This window comes from Drosophila miranda, chromosome 4 (assembly GCF_003369915.1).
Source record: "Drosophila miranda strain MSH22 chromosome 4, D.miranda_PacBio2.1, whole genome shotgun sequence".
Lineage (NCBI taxonomy): Eukaryota > Metazoa > Arthropoda > Insecta > Diptera > Drosophilidae > Drosophila > Drosophila miranda.
In genome coordinates, this window is record NC_046677.1 from 21556340 (window position 1) to 21574486 (window position 18147).

Sequence of the window (18147 nt, forward strand, 5' to 3'; positions counted from 1 at the left end):
GCTTTTAGAGTCCAACCCCATTCTGCTTCAGTCAAACAATTAAACATCTTTGTGTGTTTTAGTATCAAAATATAATCACGAGTAATATAATTATTAGTAGCAAAATATAATATTCCTATCCATTCACCCGATAACCACAGTATCTAATTTCCGATAGCCGAATCCTAGAAAGAAGATACATTTTATTTTAATTTGGCAAACCTAAAACCATTTATACTTAGTGTCAAAACAAAGTATTGGTTCTACTTGCGATTCTACTCGGAGCCCCCAGATTCATCAGATGCCCGTATTTATGTAGGTTTGTGTAGAAAAACTATCCGAAGAAGCCGTGTTGTATCTCATTGCGCCGCCACAGTTTACAGCCGTACGATTTGTAGTTTTCTTTTCGCCAGGTATTTATGAATATGGACCTAGAAAAAAGTTAAATTTGTATCTATTTATTCAACCTAAAAGCGAAATTTATGCTTACGTAGAGTGTCCGTATTTATGTAGGTTTGTGTAGAAAAGCGGTCAAATGAAGTATAATTGTATCTTCTTGTGCCAGCACAGTTTACAGCCGTATGTTTTGTATTTTTTTTTTTGCCAGGTATTTATGAATATGGACCTAGAAAAAAGTTAAATTTGTATCTATTTATTCAACCTAAAAGCGAAATTTATGCTTACTATCTGCTTGCGGCTCTTGTGAAACAATCAACAGATGTGTCTTGGATGGATCTTGGAGAAGTATTTTTATGCCTTGTGTATCTTGGGGAAGTATTATTATTTTGTACGACTTTCACTTTATGCTTAACTTTAAAAACTAAAAAAAACTAATCACTTTTATGCTTAAACCTAATTGAAAAAAAAAAACCGAAAAAATATTTTACAAAATTTTGAAATTTAGAATTTTATTTTGATGTGTTTAACTTCCGACGCTCCGAACTATACTGATATTTTTCCAGTATTCTCACACGACGACGAATTTGACATCTGGGGTTTTGTGGGGCATGGATTGCTTGTTTCAGTTTTTCTTTTGAATTTTGCGTTGATTCGTATTTTTATGAACTGTGCATCCATGGCATCTTCCCGCCCCAGTCGCTCACCGTTCACCTGGGCATCAGCCTCCTGCAGCTGGAGCAGCAGCAGCTCACCTATCTGCAGCAGGCGCGCATCCTAGAGCCCCTCAAGCATCTCCTGCCCACCAAGGTGCTCGTCCAGTCACAGCCTGCCCAGGAACCAGCTCTGGAGGCAAAGCCCGTCCTCAACGTACCCGTTGCTGCCGAGGGATGAGTCATTCCCAACAACAAGTTCTAGGTTTAATCCATATTCCCATATTTATATATTGTTTGTCGTAATAGTATACATATTCATATATACATACACACGTACATGTGTTTACTGGAAATATTTGTAAAACTAAAGATGAAATCTTGAATAATAGCATGCCCTCGGGGGTTTTATACATCTGCGAGTATATCGAAAAGAATTCTTAGTTGTGGAAAATTTTCCAAAAGGGGAATGGGGATATTCAATGCATGTCCCCGAAAGTAAATCAGCATTTTGCTGGAAGCTTTTAGAGTCCAACCCCATTCTGCTTCAGTCAAACAATTAAACATCTTTGTGTGTTTTAGTATCAAAATATAATCACGAGTAATATAATTATTAGTAGCAAAATATAATATTCCTATCCATTCACCCGATAACCACAGTATCTAATTTCCGATAGCCGAATCCTAGAAAGAAGATACATTTTATTTTAATTTGGCAAACCTAAAACCATTTATACTTACAGTGTCAAAACAAAGTATTGGTTCTACTTGCGATTCTACTCGGAGCCCCCAGATTCATCAGATGCCCGTATTTATGTAGGTTTGTGTAGAAAAACTATCCGAAGATGCCGGGTTGTACCTCATTGCGCCGCCACAGTTTACAGCCGTACGATTTGTAGTTTTCTTTTCGCCAGGTATTTATGAATATGGACCTAGAAAAAAGTTAAATTTGTATCTATTTATTCAACCTAAAAGCGAAATTTATGCTTACGTAGAGTGTCCGTATTTATGTAGGTTTGTGTAGAAAAGCGGTAAAATGAAGTATAAATGTATCTTCTTGTGCCAGCACAGTTTACAGCCGTATGTTTTGTAGTTTTTTTTTTGCCAGGTATTTATGAATATGGACCTAGAAAAAAGTTAAATTTTGATCTATTTATTCAACCTAAAACCCAAATTTATGCTTACTCTCTGCTTGCGGCTCTTGTGAAACAATCAACAGATGTGTCTTGGATGGATCCTGCAGAAGTATTTTTATGCCTTGTGTATCTTGGGGAAGTATTATTATTTTGTACGACTTTCACTTTATGCTTAACTTTAAAAACTAAAAAAAAACTAATCACTTTTATGCTTAAACCTAATTGAAAAAAAAAAACCGAAATTAAAAACCGAAATAAATATTTTACAAAATTTTGAAATTAAGAATTTTATTTTTATGTGTTTAACTTCCGACGCTCCGACCTATACTGATATTTTTCCAGTATTCTCACACGACGACGAATTTGACATCTGGGGTTTTGTGGGGCATAGATTGCTTGTTTCAAATTTTCTTTTGAATTTTGCGTTGATTCGTATTTTTATGAACTGTGCATCCATGGCATCTTCCCGCCCCAGTCGCTCACCGTTCACCTGGGCATCAGCCTCCTGCAGCTGGAGCAGCAGCAGCTCACCTATCTGCAGCAGGCGCGCATCCTAGAGCCCCTCAAGCATCTCCTGCCCACCAAGGTGCTCGTCCAGTCACAGCCTGCCCAGGAACCAGCTCTGGAGGCAAAGCCCGTCCTCAACGTACCCGTTGCTGCCGAGGGATGAGTCATTCCCAACAACAAGTTCTAGGTTTAATCCATATTCCCATATTTATATATTGTTTGTCGTAATAGTATACATATTCATATATACATACACACGTACATGTGTTTACTGGAAATATTTGTAAAACTAAAGATGAAATCTTGAATAATAGCATGCCCTCGGGGGTTTTATACATCTGCGAGTATATCGAAAAGAATTCTTAGTTGTGGAAAATTTTCCAAAAGGGGAATGGGGATATTCAATGCATGTCCCCGAAAGTAAATCAGCATTTTGCTGGAAACTTTTAGAGTCCTACCCCATTCTGGTTCAGTCAAACAATTAAACATCTTTGTGTGTTTTAGTATCAAAATATAATCACGAGTAATATAATTATTAGTAGCAAAATATAATATTCCTATCCATTCACCCGATAACCACAGTATCTAATTTCCGATAGCAGAATCCTAGAAAGAAGATACATTTTATTTTAATTTGGCAAACCTAAAACCATTTATACTTACAGTGTCAAAACAAAGTATTGGTTCTACTTGCGATTCTACTCGGAGCCCCCAGATTCATCAGATGCCCGTATTTATGTAGGTTTGTGTAGAAAAACTATCCGAAGAAGCCGTGTTGTACCTCATTGCGCCGCCACAGTTTACAGCCGTACGATTTGTAGTTTTCTTTTCGCCAGGTATTTATGAATATGGACCTAGAAAAAAGTTAAATTTGTATCTATTTATTCAACCTAAAAGCGAAATTTATGCTTACGTAGAGTGTCCGTATTTATGTAGGTTTGTGTAGAAAAGCGGTAAAATGAAGTATAATTGTATCTTCTTGTGCCACCACAGTTTACAGCCGTATGTTTTGTAGTTTTTTTTTTGCCAGGTATTTATGAATATGGACCTAGAAAAAAGTTAAATTTTGATCTATTTATTCAACCTAAAACCCAAATTTATGCTTACTCTCTGCTTGCGGCTCTTGTGAAACAATCAACAGATGTGTCTTGGATGGATCTTGCAGAAGTATTTGTATGCCTTGTGTATCTTGGGGAAGTATTATTATTTTGTACGACTTTCACTTTATGCTTAACTTTAAAAACTAAAAAAAACTAATCACTTTTATGCTTAAACCTAATTGAAAAAAAAAACCGAAATTAAAAACCGAAATAAATATTTTACAAAATTTTGAAATTTAGAATTTTATTTTTATGTGTTTAACTTCCGACGCTCCGAACTATACTGATATTTTTCCAGTATTCTCACACGACGACGAATTTGACATCTGGGGTTTTGTGGGGCATGGATTGCTTGTTTCAAATTTTCTTTTGAATTTTGCGTTGATTCGTATTTTTATGAACTGTGCATCCATGGCATCTTCCCGCCCCAGTCGCATATTCATATATACATACACACGTACATGTGTTTACTGGAAATATTTGTAAAACTAAAGATGAAATCTTGAATAATAGCATGCCCTCGGGGGGTTTTATACATCTGCGAGTATATCGAAAAGAATTCTTAGTTGGGAACATTATCCAAAAGGGGAATGGGGATATTCAATGCATGTCCCCGAAAATAAATCAGCATTTTGCTGGAAACTTTTAGAGTCCTACCCCATTCTGGTTCAGTCAAACAATTAAACATCTTTGTGTGTTTTAGTATCAAAATATAATCACGAGTAATATAATTATTAGTAGCAAAATATAATATTCCTATCCATTCACCCGATAACCACAGTATCTAATTTCCGATAGCCGAATCCTAGAAAGAAGATACATTTTATTTTAATTTGGCAAACCTAAAACCATTTATACTTACAGTGTCAAAACAAAGTATTGGTTCTACTTGCGATTCTACTCGGAGCCCCCAGATTCATCAGATGCCCGTATTTATGTAGGTTTGTGTAGAAAAACTATCCGAAGAAGCCGTGTTGTACCTCATTGCGCCGCCACAGTTTACAGCCGTACGATTTGTAGTTTTCTTTTCGCCAGGTATTTATGAATATGGAACTAGAAAAAAGTTAAATTTGTATCTATTTATTCAACCTAAAAGCGAAATTTATGCTTACGTAGAGTGTCCGTATTTATGTAGGTTTGTGTAGAAAAGCGGTAAAATGAAGTATAATTGTATCTTCTTGTGCCAGCACAGTTTACAGCCGTATGTTTTGTAGTTTTTTTTTTGCCAGGTATTTATGAATATGGACCTAGAAAAAAGTTAAATTTTGATCTATTTATTCAACCTAAAACCCAAATTTATGCTTACTCTCTGCTTGCGGCTCTTGTGAAACAATCAACAGATGTGTCTTGGATGGATCTTGCAGAAGTATTTGTATGCCTTGTGTATCTTGGGGAAGTATTATTATTTTGTACGACTTTCACTTTATGCTTAACTTTAAAAACTAAAAAAACTAATCACTTTTATGCTTAAACCTAATTGAAAAAAAAAAAACCGAAATAAAAAACCGAAATAAATATTTTACAAAATTTTGAAATTTAGAATTTTATTTTTATGTGTTTAACTTCCGACGCTCCGAACTATACTGATATTTGTCACGTGCAACCACGATGTAGGCGAGATGGTCCTCTCAGCTTGAAGCGGCACGCTGTCAATTTTCCGGCTACTGGCTCGTCGGCCACGAGTGTGGTGTTCTTGTTTATTTGCTCCTAAGCTGAGGCCTACCCTATTATTATTCTACATTTAATGCGTGTCAATAAGCCATATGAAACCGGACGGAAAGCACAACACCTAAAACGAAAGGCAATAACTGCACTGGTGAACGGACAACGAAAAGAATTCCTCAGCAGTTCATGAGGAGTGATGTTCGCCCACCCTACCTTGGTCTTGCTGTGCCCGATACCACATAATTTGTTACAAGACCACTTATATTATGCGAGACCTACAGGGGCTTGCTGCAGGAGATCAAACACTATTTCTTCTACTCAGACATTATAAACGTTTATTTATTTCTAATGACTAAAATTAGTGATCCCCAGTAATTTAATGTTCTCATTTGCCCTTCCCGAGTATTGGCTACGACTTAATTTTAAATAATTTGCGTAAAGTACTGTAAATAAATAAGAAGCTTAGGCTAGATATGAGAGAGAACAGATGATTTGAATAGGAGTGAAAAGAAAAGAAATGTAAGAAAATTTTATGTGAGCAATTGCTGGCATAGCGATCCACCAAAAGAGAAGGTGTAATGTACGAGAGGCGTAGGGAAAAGAATCAAGAGGTGACTTTCTGATGCCCTCTCTTTTCAACCCACTAATTGGGTGCGCTCCCGTGGCGAACTTTCATATTTTTATATATTTTTCGAACTTTCATATACATATTTTATTTATTCAATTGAACGACTTACAGGAACCTCCATCGACGAAGCGCTTCCGATTTGGGCCCCTGAAAAGTATGAAAAAAGAACACACACAATTCGCACACACAAAAAAATTGAGATGACGACCGAGTGGCTCAGGCAGATCGAGTTAATTTTAACGGTGATTGCCTGTCTCTTTTCTTCCCGTCCCTCACGCCGCCTTACATTCCTCTGCGCTCAGTCTTGCATTCCTATGTGCAGATTAGCGGCGCTTATCGGGCACCGGTATGTGGGGGCTCGCCCGCAGCGCAAAGTTAGGTGGAGAGAGATAGATAGGGATAGAGAGCTAAAGAAGCCTAAATGAGAGGGAGAATAAAATAACTCGGGTATTGATGCTTAGAGCATCTGACTACGATCCGTTATTTGTTTCTTATATTTGATTCTTTTTTTTTTGTTATTGTTATTTTGGGCGGGGCTGGCCTTCTATGAGAAATTTTCTAACTCGATCTGCCACTATTTGTCGCCACTGAAGAACACTTTTTTTTCTTTGCCTCCTCCCATGCGCACGGGGTATGGACGCATACGCGGAGCGATGAACAAGCCGACGCGGCTGCCGTCTGCCGGGCACTAGTTGGCCTCTCCTCTCTGGCTCGCCGAACTGCTCCAAGGCGACGACCCAAAGCTCCGGCGAATTTCTACGAATTTCAGCTGGCGGTCGTGGAAGACGAGCCTCCTCCAATTTAAGACCTATGGAAATTTGCACCCACAGAACACCTTTATACTCTTTCGCTAGGCTGTCTTTTTTTTTATTCCACAACTTACCCAAACGGGTGACCCGTCGAAAGGGTGTATCGAAGAGGTTTCACTAATCACCGTCTCACTTCCTGGCTACTTTTCACTAGTTATTGTATTTATATGGTTTTTCTCTTTTTTCTTTCTTTGAATATTCAACTACGGCTGACACTATAGAGGACACTTGGAGAACAAAATCCAATGCTGTCGACCAGGCTTGGAATCCCGCAATGGCGTCCAATGCCATCTATTTATAGCCGTTTATCTTGTCCGACTTCGACTTCGAACTCGCTCTCCTTTCGACGAGGAAGTCTGACCTGGCTCTGACCCACTCTTTGATCCCAGGCCCTCTTTGCCGACTGTTAAAGAGAGTTTGTCTTGCCTCTCGTTAGACGGTGCCTAATTTTCGGCGGACCCCAAAAACCCTAGGCCTCCTCACAGCAGCTACAAGCCTCACCGTACATATTTTTCCAGTATTCTCACACGACAACGAATTTGACATCTGGGGTTTTGTGGGGCATGGATTGCTTGTTTCAAATTTTCTTTTGAATTTTGCGTTGATTCGTATTTTTATGAACTGTGCATCCATGGCATCTTCCCGCCCCAGTCGCTCACCGTTCACCTGGGCATCAGCCTCCTGCAGCTGGAGCAGCAGCAGCTCACCTATCTGCAGCAGGCGCGCATCCTAGAGCCCCTCAAGCATCTCCTGCCCACCAAGGTGCTCGTCCAGTCACAGCCTGCCCAGGAACCAGCTCTGGAGGCAAAGCCCGTCCTCAACGTACCCGTTGCTGCCGAGGGATGAGTCATTCCCAACAACAAGTTCTAGGTTTAATCCATATTCCCATATTTATATATTGTTTGTCGTAATAGTATACATATTCATATATACATACACACGTACATGTGTTTACTGGAAATATTTGTAAAACTAAAGATGAAATCTTGAATAATAGCATGCCCTCGGGGGGTTTTATACATCTGCGAGTATATCGAAAAGAATTCTTAGTTGGGGAACATTATCCAAAAGGGGAATGGGGATATTCAATGCATGTCCCCGAAAGTAAATCAGCATTTTGCTGGAAACTTTTAGAGTCCTACCCCATTCTGGTTGAGTCAAACAATTAAACATCTTTGTGTGTTTTAGTATCAAAATATAATCACGAGTAATATAATTATTAGTAGCAAAATATAATATTCCTATCCATTCACCCGATAACCACAGTATCTAATTTCCGATAGCCGAATCCTAGAAAGAAGATACATTTTATTTTAATTTGGCAAACCTAAAACCATTTATACTTACAGTGTCAAAACAAAGTATTGGTTCTACTTGCGATTCTACTCGAAGCCCCCAGATTCATCAGATGCCCGTATTTATGTAGGTTTGTGTAGAAAAACTATCCGAAGAAGCCGTGTTGTACCTCATTGCGCCGCCACAGTTTACAGCCGTACGATTTGTAGTTTTCTTTTCGCCAGGTATTTATGAATATGGACCTAGAAAAAAGTTAAATTTGTATCTATTTATTCAACCTAAAAGCGAAATTTATGGCTACGTAGAGTGTCCGTATTTATGTCGGTTTGTGTAGAAAAGCGGTAAAATGAAGTATAATTGTATCTTCTTGTGCCACCACAGTTTACAGCCGTATGTTTTGTAGTTTTTTTTTTGCCAGGTATTTATGAATATGGACCTAGAAAAAAGTTAAATTTTGATCTATTTATTCAACCTAAAACCCAAATTTATGCTTACTCTCTGCTTGCGGCTCTTGTGAAACAATCAACAGATGTGTCTTGGATGGATCCTGCAGAAGTATTTTTATGCCTTGTGTATCTTGGGGAAGTATTATTATTTTGTACGACTTTCACTTTATGCTTAACTTTAAAAACTAAAAAAAACTAATCACTTTTATGCTTAAACATAATTGAAAAAAAAAACCGAAATTAAAAACCGAAATAAATATTTTACAAAATTTTTTTAAATTTAGAATTTTATTTTTATGTGTTTAACTTCCGACGCTCCGAACTATACTGATATTTTTCCAGTATTCTCACACGACGACGAATTTGACATCTGGGGTTTTGTGGGGCATGGATTGCTTGTTTCAAATTTTCTTTTGAATTTTGCGTTGATTCGTATTTTTATGAACTGTGCATCCATGGCATCTTCCCATATTTATATATTGTTTGTCGTAATAGTATACATATTCATATATACATACACACGTACATGTGTTTACTGGAAATATTTGTAAAACTAAAGATGAAATCTTGAATAATAGCATGCCCTCGGGGGGTTTTATACATCTGCGAGTATATCGAAAAGAATTCTTAGTTGTGGAAAATTTTCCAAAAGGGGAATGGGGATATTCAATGCATGTCCCCGAAAGTAAATCAGCATTTTGCTGGAAGCTTTTAGAGTCCAACCCCATTCTGCTTCAGTCAAACAATTAAACATCTTTGTGTGTTTTAGTATCAAAATATAATCACGAGTAATATAATTATTAGTAGCAAAATATAATATTCCTATCCATTCACCCGATAACCACAGTATCTAATTTCCGATAGCCGAATCCTAGAAAGAAGATACATTTTATTTTAATTTGGCAAACCTAAAACCATTTATACTTACAGTGTCAAAACAAAGTATTGGTTCTACTTGCGATTCTACTCGGAGCCCCCAGATTCATCAGATGCCCGTATTTATGTAGGTTTGTGTAGAAAAACTATCCGAAGAAGCCGTGTTGTACCTCATTGCGCCGCCACAGTTTACAGCCGTACGATTTGTAGTTTTCTTTTCGCCAGGTATTTATGAATATGGAACTAGAAAAAAGTTAAATTTGTATCTATTTATTCAACCTAAAAGCGAAATTTATGCTTACGTAGAGTGTCCGTATTTATGTAGGTTTGTGTAGAAAAGCGGTAAAATGAAGTATAATTGTATCTTCTTGTGCCAGCACAGTTTACAGCCGTATGTTTTGTAGTTTTTTTTTTGCCAGGTATTTATGAATATGGACCTAGAAAAAAGTTAAATTTTGATCTATTTATTCAACCTAAAACCCAAATTTATGCTTACTCTCTGCTTGCGGCTCTTGTGAAACAATCAACAGATGTGTCTTGGATGGATCTTGCAGAAGTATTTGTATGCCTTGTGTATCTTGGGGAAGTATTATTATTTTGTACGACTTTCACTTTATGCTTAACTTTAAAAACTAAAAAAACTAATCACTTTTATGCTTAAACCTAATTGAAAAAAAAACCGAAATAAAAAACCAAAATAAAAAACCGAAATAAATATTTTACAAAATTTTGAAATTTAGAATTTTATTTTTATGTGTTTAACTTCCGACGCTCCGAACTATACTGATATTTTTCCAGTATTCTCACACGACAACGAATTTGACATCTGGGGTTTTGTGGGGCATGGATTGCTTGTTTCAAATTTTCTTTTGAATTTTGCGTTGATTCGTATTTTTATGAACTGTGCATCCATGGCATCTTCCCGCCCCAGTCGCATATTCATATATACATACACACGTACATGTGTTTACTGGAAATATTTGTAAAACTAAAGATGAAATCTTGAATAATAGCATGCCCTCGGGGGTTTTATACATCTGCGAGTATATCGAAAAGAATTCTTAGTTGGGGAACATTATCCAAAAGGGGAATGGGGATATTCAATGCATGTCCCCGAAAGTAAATCAGCATTTTGCTGGAAACTTTTAGAGTCCTACCCCATTCTGGTTCAGTCAAACAATTAAACATCTTTGTGTGTTTTAGTATCAAAATATAATCACGAGTAATATAATTATTAGTAGCAAAATATAATATTCCTATCCATTCACCCGATAACCACAGTATCTAATTTCCGATAGCCGAATCCTAGAAAGAAGATACATTTTATTTTAATTTGGCAAACCTAAAACCATTTATACTTACAGTGTCAAAACAAAGTATTGGTTCTACTTGCGATTCTACTCGAAGCCCCCAGATTCATCAGATGCCCGTATTTATGTAGGTTTGTGTAGAAAAACTATCCGAAGAAGCCGTGTTGTACCTCATTGCGCCGCCACAGTTTACAGCCGTACGATTTGTAGTTTTCTTTTCGCCAGGTATTTATGAATATGGACCTAGAAAAAAGTTAAATTTGTATCTATTTATTTAACCTAAAAGCGAAATTTATGCTTACGTAGAGTGTCCGTATTTATGTAGGTTTGTGTAGAAAAGCGGTAAAATGAAGTATAATTGTATCTTCTTGTGCCACCACAGTTTACAGCCGTATGTTTTGTAGTTTTTTTTTTGCCAGGTATTTATGAATATGGACCTAGAAAAAAGTTAAATTTTGATCTATTTATTCAACCTAAAACCCAAATTTATGCTTACTCTCTGCTTGCGGCTCTTGTGAAACAATCAACAGATGTGTCTTGGATGGATCCTGCAGAAGTATTTTTATGCCTTGTGTATCTTGGGGAAGTATTATTATTTTGTACGACTTTCACTTTATGCTTAACTTTAAAAACTAAAAAAAACTAATCACTTTTATGCTTAAACCTAATTGAAAAAAAAAACCGAAATTAAAAACCGAAATAAATATTTTACAAAATTTTTTTAAATTTAGAATTTTATTTTTATGTGTTTAACTTCCGACGCTCCGAACTATACTGATATTTTTCCAGTATTCTCACACGACGACGAATTTGACATCTGGGGTTTTGTGGGGCATGGATTGCTTGTTTCAAATTTTCTTTTGAATTTTGCGTTGATTCGTATTTTTATGAACTGTGCATCCATGGCATCTTCCCGCCCCAGTCGCTCACCGTTCACCTGGGCATCAGCCTCCTGCAGCTGGAGCAGCAGCAGCTCACCTATCTGCAGCAGGCGCGCATCCTAGAGCCCCTCAAGCATCTCCTGCCCACCAAGGTGCTCGTCCAGTCACAGCCTGCACAGGAACCAGCTCTGGAGGCAAAGCTCGTCCTCAACGTACCCGTTGCTGCCGAGGGATGAGTCATTCCCAACAACAAGTTCTAGGTTTAATCCATATTCCCATATTTATATATTGTTTGTCGTAATAGTATACATATTCATATATACATACACACGTACATGTGTTTACTGGAAATATTTGTAAAACTAAAGATGAAATCTTGAATAATAGCATGCCCTCGGGGGGTTTTATACATCTGCGAGTATATCGAAAAGAATTCTTAGTTGGGGAACATTATCCAAAAGGGGAATGGGGATATTCAATGCATGTCCCCGAAAGTAAATCAGCATTTTGCTGGAAACTTTTAGAGTCCTACCCCATTCTGGTTCAGTCAAACAATTAAACATCTTTGTGTGTTTTAGTATCAAAATATAATCACGAGTAATATAATTATTAGTAGCAAAATATAATATTCCTATCCATTCACCCGATAACCACAGTATCTAATTTCCGATAGCAGAATCCTAGAAAGAAGATACATTTTATTTTAATTTGGCAAACCTAAAACCATTTATACTTACAGTGTCAAAACAAAGTATTGGTTCTACTTGCAATTCTACTCGGAGCCCCCAGATTCATCAGATGCCCGTATTTATGTAGGTTTGTGTAGAAAAACTATCCGAAGAAGCCGTGTTGTACCTCATTGCGCCGCCACAGTTTACAGCCGTACGATTTGTAGTTTTCTTTTCGCCAGGTATTTATGAATATGGACCTAGAAAAAAGTTAAATTTGTATCTATTTATTCAACCTAAAAGCGAAATTTATGCTTACGTAGAGTGTCCGTATTTATGTAGGTTTGTGTAGAAAAGCGGTAAAATGAAGTATAATTGTATCTTCTTGTGCCAGCACAGTTTACAGCCGTATGTTTTGTAGTTTTTTTTTTGCCAGGTATTTATGAATATGGACCTAGAAAAAAGTTAAATTTTGATCTATTTATTCAACCTAAAACCCAAATTTATGCTTACTCTCTGCTTGCGGCTCTTGTGAAACAATCAACAGATGTGTCTTGGATGGATCTTGCAGAAGTATTTGTATGCCTTGTGTATCTTGGGGAAGTATTATTATTTTGTACGACTTTCACTTTATGCTTAACTTTAAAAACTAAAAAAAACTAATCACTTTTATGCTTAAACCTAATTGAAAAAAAAAAACCGAAATAAAAAACCGAAATAAATATTTTACAAAATTTTGAAATTTAGAATTTTATTTTTATGTGTTTAACTTCCGACGCTCCGAACTATACTGATATTTTTCCAGTATTCTCACACGACGACGAATTTGACATCTGGGGTTTTGTGGGGCATGGATTGCTTGTTTCAAATTTTCTTTTGAATTTTGCGTTGATTCGTATTTTTATGAACTGTGCATCCATGGCATCTTCCCGCCCCAGTCGCTCACCGTTCACCTGGGCATCAGCCTCCTGCAGCTGGAGCAGCAGCAGCTCACCTATCTGCAGCAGGCGCGCATCCTAGAGCCCCTCAAGCATCTCCTGCCCAGCAAGGTGCTCGTCCAGTCACAGCCTGCACAGGAACCAGCTCTGGAGGCAAAGCCCGTCCTCAACGTACCCGTTGCTGCCGAGGGATGAGTCATTCCCAACAACAAGTTCTAGGTTTAATCCATATTCCCATATTTATATATTGTTTGTCGTAATAGTATACATATTCATATATACATACACACGTACATGTGTTTACTGGAAATATTTGTAAAACTAAAGATGAAATCTTGAATAATAGCATGCCCTCGGGGGGTTTTATACATCTGCGAGTATATCGAAAAGAATTCTTAGTTGTGGAAAATTTTCCAAAAGGGGGAGTGTCCGTATTTATGTAGGTTTGTGTAGAAAAGCGGTAAAATGAAGTATAATTGTATCTTCTTGTGCCAGCACAGTTTACAGCCGTATGTTTTGTAGTTTTTTTTTTGCCAGGTATTTATGAATATGGACCTAGAAAAAAGTTAAATTTTGATCTATTTATTCAACCTAAAACCCAAATTTATGCTTACTCTCTGCTTGCGGCTCTTGTGAAACAATCAACAGATGTGTCTTGGATGGATCCTGCAGAAGTATTTTTATGCCTTGTGTATCTTGGGGAAGTATTATTATTTTGTACGACTTTCACTTTATGCTTAACTTTAAAAACTAAAAAAAACTAATCACTTTTATGCTTAAACCTAATTGAAAAAAAAAAACCGAAATTAAAAACCGAAATAAATATTTTACAAAATTTTGAAATTTAGAATTTTATTTTTATGTGTTTAACTTCCGACGCTCCGAACTATACTGATATTTTTCCAGTATTCTCACACGACGACGAATTTGACATCTGGGGTTTTGTGGGGCATGGATTGCTTGTTTCAAATTTTCTTTTGAATTTTGCGTTGATTCGTATTTTTATGAACTGTGCATCCATGGCATCTTCCCGCCCCAGTCGCATATTCATATATACATACACACGTACATGTGTTTACTGGAAATATTTGTAAAACTAAAGATGAAATCTTGAATAATAGCATGCCCTCGGGGGTTTTATACATCTGCGAGTATATCGAAAAGAATTCTTAGTTGTGGAAAATTTTCCAAAAGGGGAATGGGGATATTCAATGCATGTCCCCGAAAGTAAATCAGCATTTTGCTGGAAGCTTTTAGAGTCCAACCCCATTCTGCTTCAGTCAAACAATTAAACATCTTTGTGTGTTTTAGTATCAAAATATAATCACGAGTAATATAATTATTAGTAGCAAAATATAATATTCCTATCCATTCACCCGATAACCACAGTATCTAATTTCCGATAGCCGAATCCTAGAAAGAAGATACATTTTATTTTAATTTGGCAAACCTAAAACCATTTATACGTACAGTGTCAAAACAAAGTATTGGTTCTACTTGCGATTCTACTCGGAGCCCCCAGATTCATCAGATGCCCGTATTTATGTAGGTTTGTGTAGAAAAACTATCCGAAGATGCCGTGTTGTACCTCATTGCGCCGCCACAGTTTACAGCCGTACGATTTGTAGTTTTCTTTTCGCCAGGTATTTATGAATATGGACCTAGAAAAAAGTTAAATTTGTATCTATTTATTCAACCTAAAAGCGAAATTTATGCTTACGTAGAGTGTCCGTATTTATGTAGGTTTGTGTAGAAAAGCGGTAAAATGAAGTATAATTGTATCTTCTTGTGCCACCACAGTTTACAGCCGTATGTTTTGTAGTTTTTTTTTTGCCAGGTATTTATGAATATGGACCTAGAAAAAAGTTAAATTTTGATCTATTTATTCAACCTAAAACCCAAATTTATGCTTACTCTCTGCTTGCGGCTCTTGTGAAACAATCAACAGATGTGTCTTGGATGGATCCTGCAGAAGTATTTTTATGCCTTGTGTATCTTGGGGAAGTATTATTTTGTACGACTTTCACTTTATGCTTAACTTTAAAAACTAAAAAAAACTAATCACTTTTATGCTTAAACCTAATTGAAAAAAAAAACCGAAATTAAAAACCGAAATAAATATTTTACAAAATTTTGAAATTTAGAATTTTATTTTTATGTGTTTAACTTCCGACGCTCCGAACTATACTGATATTTTTCCAGTATTCTCACACGACGACGAATTTGACATCTGGGGTTTTGTGGGGCATGGATTGCTTGTTTCAGTTTTTCTTTTGAATTTTGCGTTGATTCGTATTTTTATGAACAGAGACATTATTCGGTAATAATTCCGTTTTACCGATAATTCCAGTCGATAAAGTCGCTTACAAAGGACGCTGGACATTGTTATCCTCAGAAGTTACTCAAGCAGAGAGCATCTTGAAGAAGAGGCCTAAAACATGTCACGCAAGTCCCGACCACCGTGGACCCTGAGTGCGCGGAGAAATATCCTAAAGAACTTATGGACCGATCGCTCCGTTGGCCCGTCTTTCGGGTATTATTTAGCCTGGAGTCGTACGAGTATGTAACCCCATATGGGTTCCGTGGATAGTTACCAGTAGGTATACATATATCTGCTAGATATATAGGTAGCCGGGCAGAGAACACATTATGTGCAATCATAGGGATAATCCTCACAGAAGACGACTCCATTTGAGAGGGCATCGAATGGGGCACAAGACTATGAAAGACAATGCGGCATGAAAAGCAACCTGCAACTAATTAAGCTTACGACCAAATTGAATCAGCAAAATAAGAGCTTCTCAAATAAATATAACTATGTACATATGTATATGGCCAGTATATAGGTGCATACATATGTGCGTGTGTTTATGTCTCACAAAGTAATACAGAAACTTTTATACCCGAGTGTCAGAGTGTGCCGCTGCTGGTGGAAACAGAAACAGACCTTCAGCAGGGCTGTGGGACTCTCTGGGCCAGCTCTTGGCCAATTTATTTGGGCCATTAAAATTGTATGATAAAGCGGGGCCATTAATTGTGTTGCTTAATTTTCGTTTTAACGCATTTTATCAGGCCAACGGGGGCGGAGCTCTGCCCCGCATAGTGGACATGGAGGACCGTCTTACAGCCGGACTCTGGACTAATGTGCTTTTATTTGTGGCGGAAAGAAATCGATGGACTCTAGCCAAGCAGGCGCTGATACGAGGACACCAGGCAGGACACTTGCAACTGGCAATTATCGATTGTCCTGCGAATAATACTCGTGAGGATCGACTTTCTTGGTTGCAAATAGTTGAATAACGTGGAAGACGTCGCTTCGGACTTAAAGGGTAGCATACAATGGGGACCTACGACTATGAAGCTGTGTACACCTTTTTATAGATGCCTCCCCCTGAGCGCCGCAGAAATTGAATTTCATAAAGGATATTTCCAAGTCCATTACATATTTATACTGAGGCACAAAATGTGTGCGAGGCAATGACCATTGTCGAATCGCTAGAAGGGCATACGCACACTCGTACGGACGGGTTCTACGCTCATATCTTAACGGGTTTCCTTACACATACATATGTACATAAACATATATTCTCGTATATAGGCACATGCCATATATGGCTGTGGCTGTGGGGGTGGGGGGAGGAGGGCTCGAGTATATATGATTTTTATTGTTATTGTTTTGTCCCTTTTATGATGTTGCACGTATCGCAGTAACTTTCCCAGCATCTTGTGGGTGGACGGGCGGGGGCTACGTGTATCTGTGTCTTGGATGTATCCAAGATAAATACAAACACACACACACACACACATATAAATGGAAGAAAATTCGAAAGGAAAAGGAAAAAATGAAACAATAACGAAACGAGAGACGCAGTTGAAGTTGCTCCTGAAATAAGCTCTCGTACCATTGCCCCCACCCTCTGCCCAACCACCCACCCACCCACCCAAGCCCGCACACACACAGAGATATAGCCTTGTGTATACGGTTATAATTGGGTGGCATTGAGGGTGCCGCCACATCGCCCTCGGATATGCGTGGGGGGTGGCATCGCGCCTGACTTTGGATTTCACCCCCAAAAACAGTTTTCTTTTTGGTTATTTTTTCTTTGCTTTCCTTTCCTTTTCGTTGCTTTCCTCTTTGTTGATTTAAGCGACTCCCCTGCCCCAGCCCCTGCCCCTGCCCCAGCCCCTGCCCTGCCCAGCCCTTGCTATATGGCTCTATGTGTGCGATTTTAAGGGCTGCTCTTGTTTGCTGACGAGTCTCCCCCCCACAGCCCACCGCCCGCTCCGTTTCCGTTGTGTTTGTGGTTGTAATTTGAAGCCAGAAACAGCCGGGGGAGAGAGCACGGCAAGGGTTCGTTTCGGTCTCGCGAGGGGGGCTGGGGTCGTCATATGAAACGTTATGGATTATGATATATACACACATAACTTTATGCAACAAGCGCCGGCCGTTGCGCTCTGAGGCTGTCCTGTGGTTGGTCCTGCCACTGGTGGATCCATTTCCCGATTGGCTGAGGCTTCCACTTCCCCTTCAAATTCATAATTCCTGTGGTTGCTTTCATAATTCCACTCCAAATGGCTTTCGGGGCGAGTGCGTATGCGCAATATGCCATCAAGGCGGGACGGAATATGGGACGGGGCGTATAGTCTTTGCCCTTACCCCTAGAGGAGATTATATTCAACATATTCCAAGGTATAAATCTCAAGGATTCATTAATGATGAAATCTTGATATTCGATCTGCCAGGCATTTCTTTACCCCCAAAACCGGAGTCTCCCATTTCATTTTTATTGCTTTTTTTTTGGTGCTTTGCCTCATCGGATTATCCCCCCGGTCTGTGCATCCCCGTTGCTGTTGTTATT

The 18147-nt window shown here is 38.1% G+C and overlaps 3 long non-coding RNA genes across 7 annotated transcripts; all 3 read right to left on the reverse strand.

Annotated features, from left to right (window-relative positions):
* Positions 1-48: 48 nt before the first annotated feature.
* Positions 49-4186, reverse strand: LOC117189107. Of its 3 annotated transcripts, XR_004473169.1 has the most exons (8): positions 3779-4186; positions 3585-3719; positions 3335-3525; positions 2383-3277; positions 664-831; positions 470-604; positions 218-410; positions 49-164 (listed from the first exon to the last, which is right to left on the reverse strand). It is a non-coding gene; the product is annotated as an uncharacterized LOC117189107 (long non-coding RNA). The 3 variants fall into 3 exon arrangements; XR_004473168.1 differs by lacking the exons at positions 2383-3277; positions 3335-3525; positions 3585-3719; positions 3779-4186 and adding exons at positions 1770-1960; positions 2020-2154; positions 2214-2376 and having other exon boundaries at positions 664-1712; XR_004473170.1 differs by lacking the exons at positions 470-604; positions 2383-3277; positions 3335-3525; positions 3585-3719; positions 3779-4186 and adding exons at positions 1770-1960; positions 2020-2154; positions 2214-2376 and having other exon boundaries at positions 818-1712.
* Positions 4187-4460: 274 nt separating this feature from the next.
* Positions 4461-10134, reverse strand: LOC117189108. 3 transcript variants are annotated; one of them, XR_004473171.1, is made up of 10 exons: positions 9988-10134; positions 9794-9928; positions 8471-8605; positions 8221-8411; positions 6948-8163; positions 6628-6872; positions 5650-6211; positions 5231-5560; positions 4634-4824; positions 4461-4576 (listed from the first exon to the last, which is right to left on the reverse strand). It is a non-coding gene; the product is annotated as an uncharacterized LOC117189108 (long non-coding RNA). The 3 variants fall into 3 exon arrangements; XR_004473173.1 differs by lacking the exons at positions 5231-5560; positions 5650-6211; positions 6628-6872; ... (3 more) ...; positions 9794-9928; positions 9988-10134 and adding exons at positions 4884-5018; positions 5078-5224; XR_004473172.1 differs by lacking the exons at positions 4461-4576; positions 4634-4824; positions 5231-5560; ... (3 more) ...; positions 8221-8411; positions 8471-8605 and adding exons at positions 9371-9486; positions 9544-9734.
* A 546-nt stretch (positions 10135-10680) lies between these two features.
* On the reverse strand, positions 10681-15412 carry LOC117189105. The gene is made up of 11 exons (XR_004473160.1): positions 15203-15412; positions 15009-15143; positions 14759-14949; positions 13903-14701; positions 12864-13843; positions 12670-12804; positions 12420-12610; positions 11298-12362; positions 11104-11238; positions 10854-11044; positions 10681-10796 (listed from the first exon to the last, which is right to left on the reverse strand). It is a non-coding gene; the product is annotated as an uncharacterized LOC117189105 (long non-coding RNA).
* Between the last annotated feature and the right edge of the window lie 2735 nt (positions 15413-18147).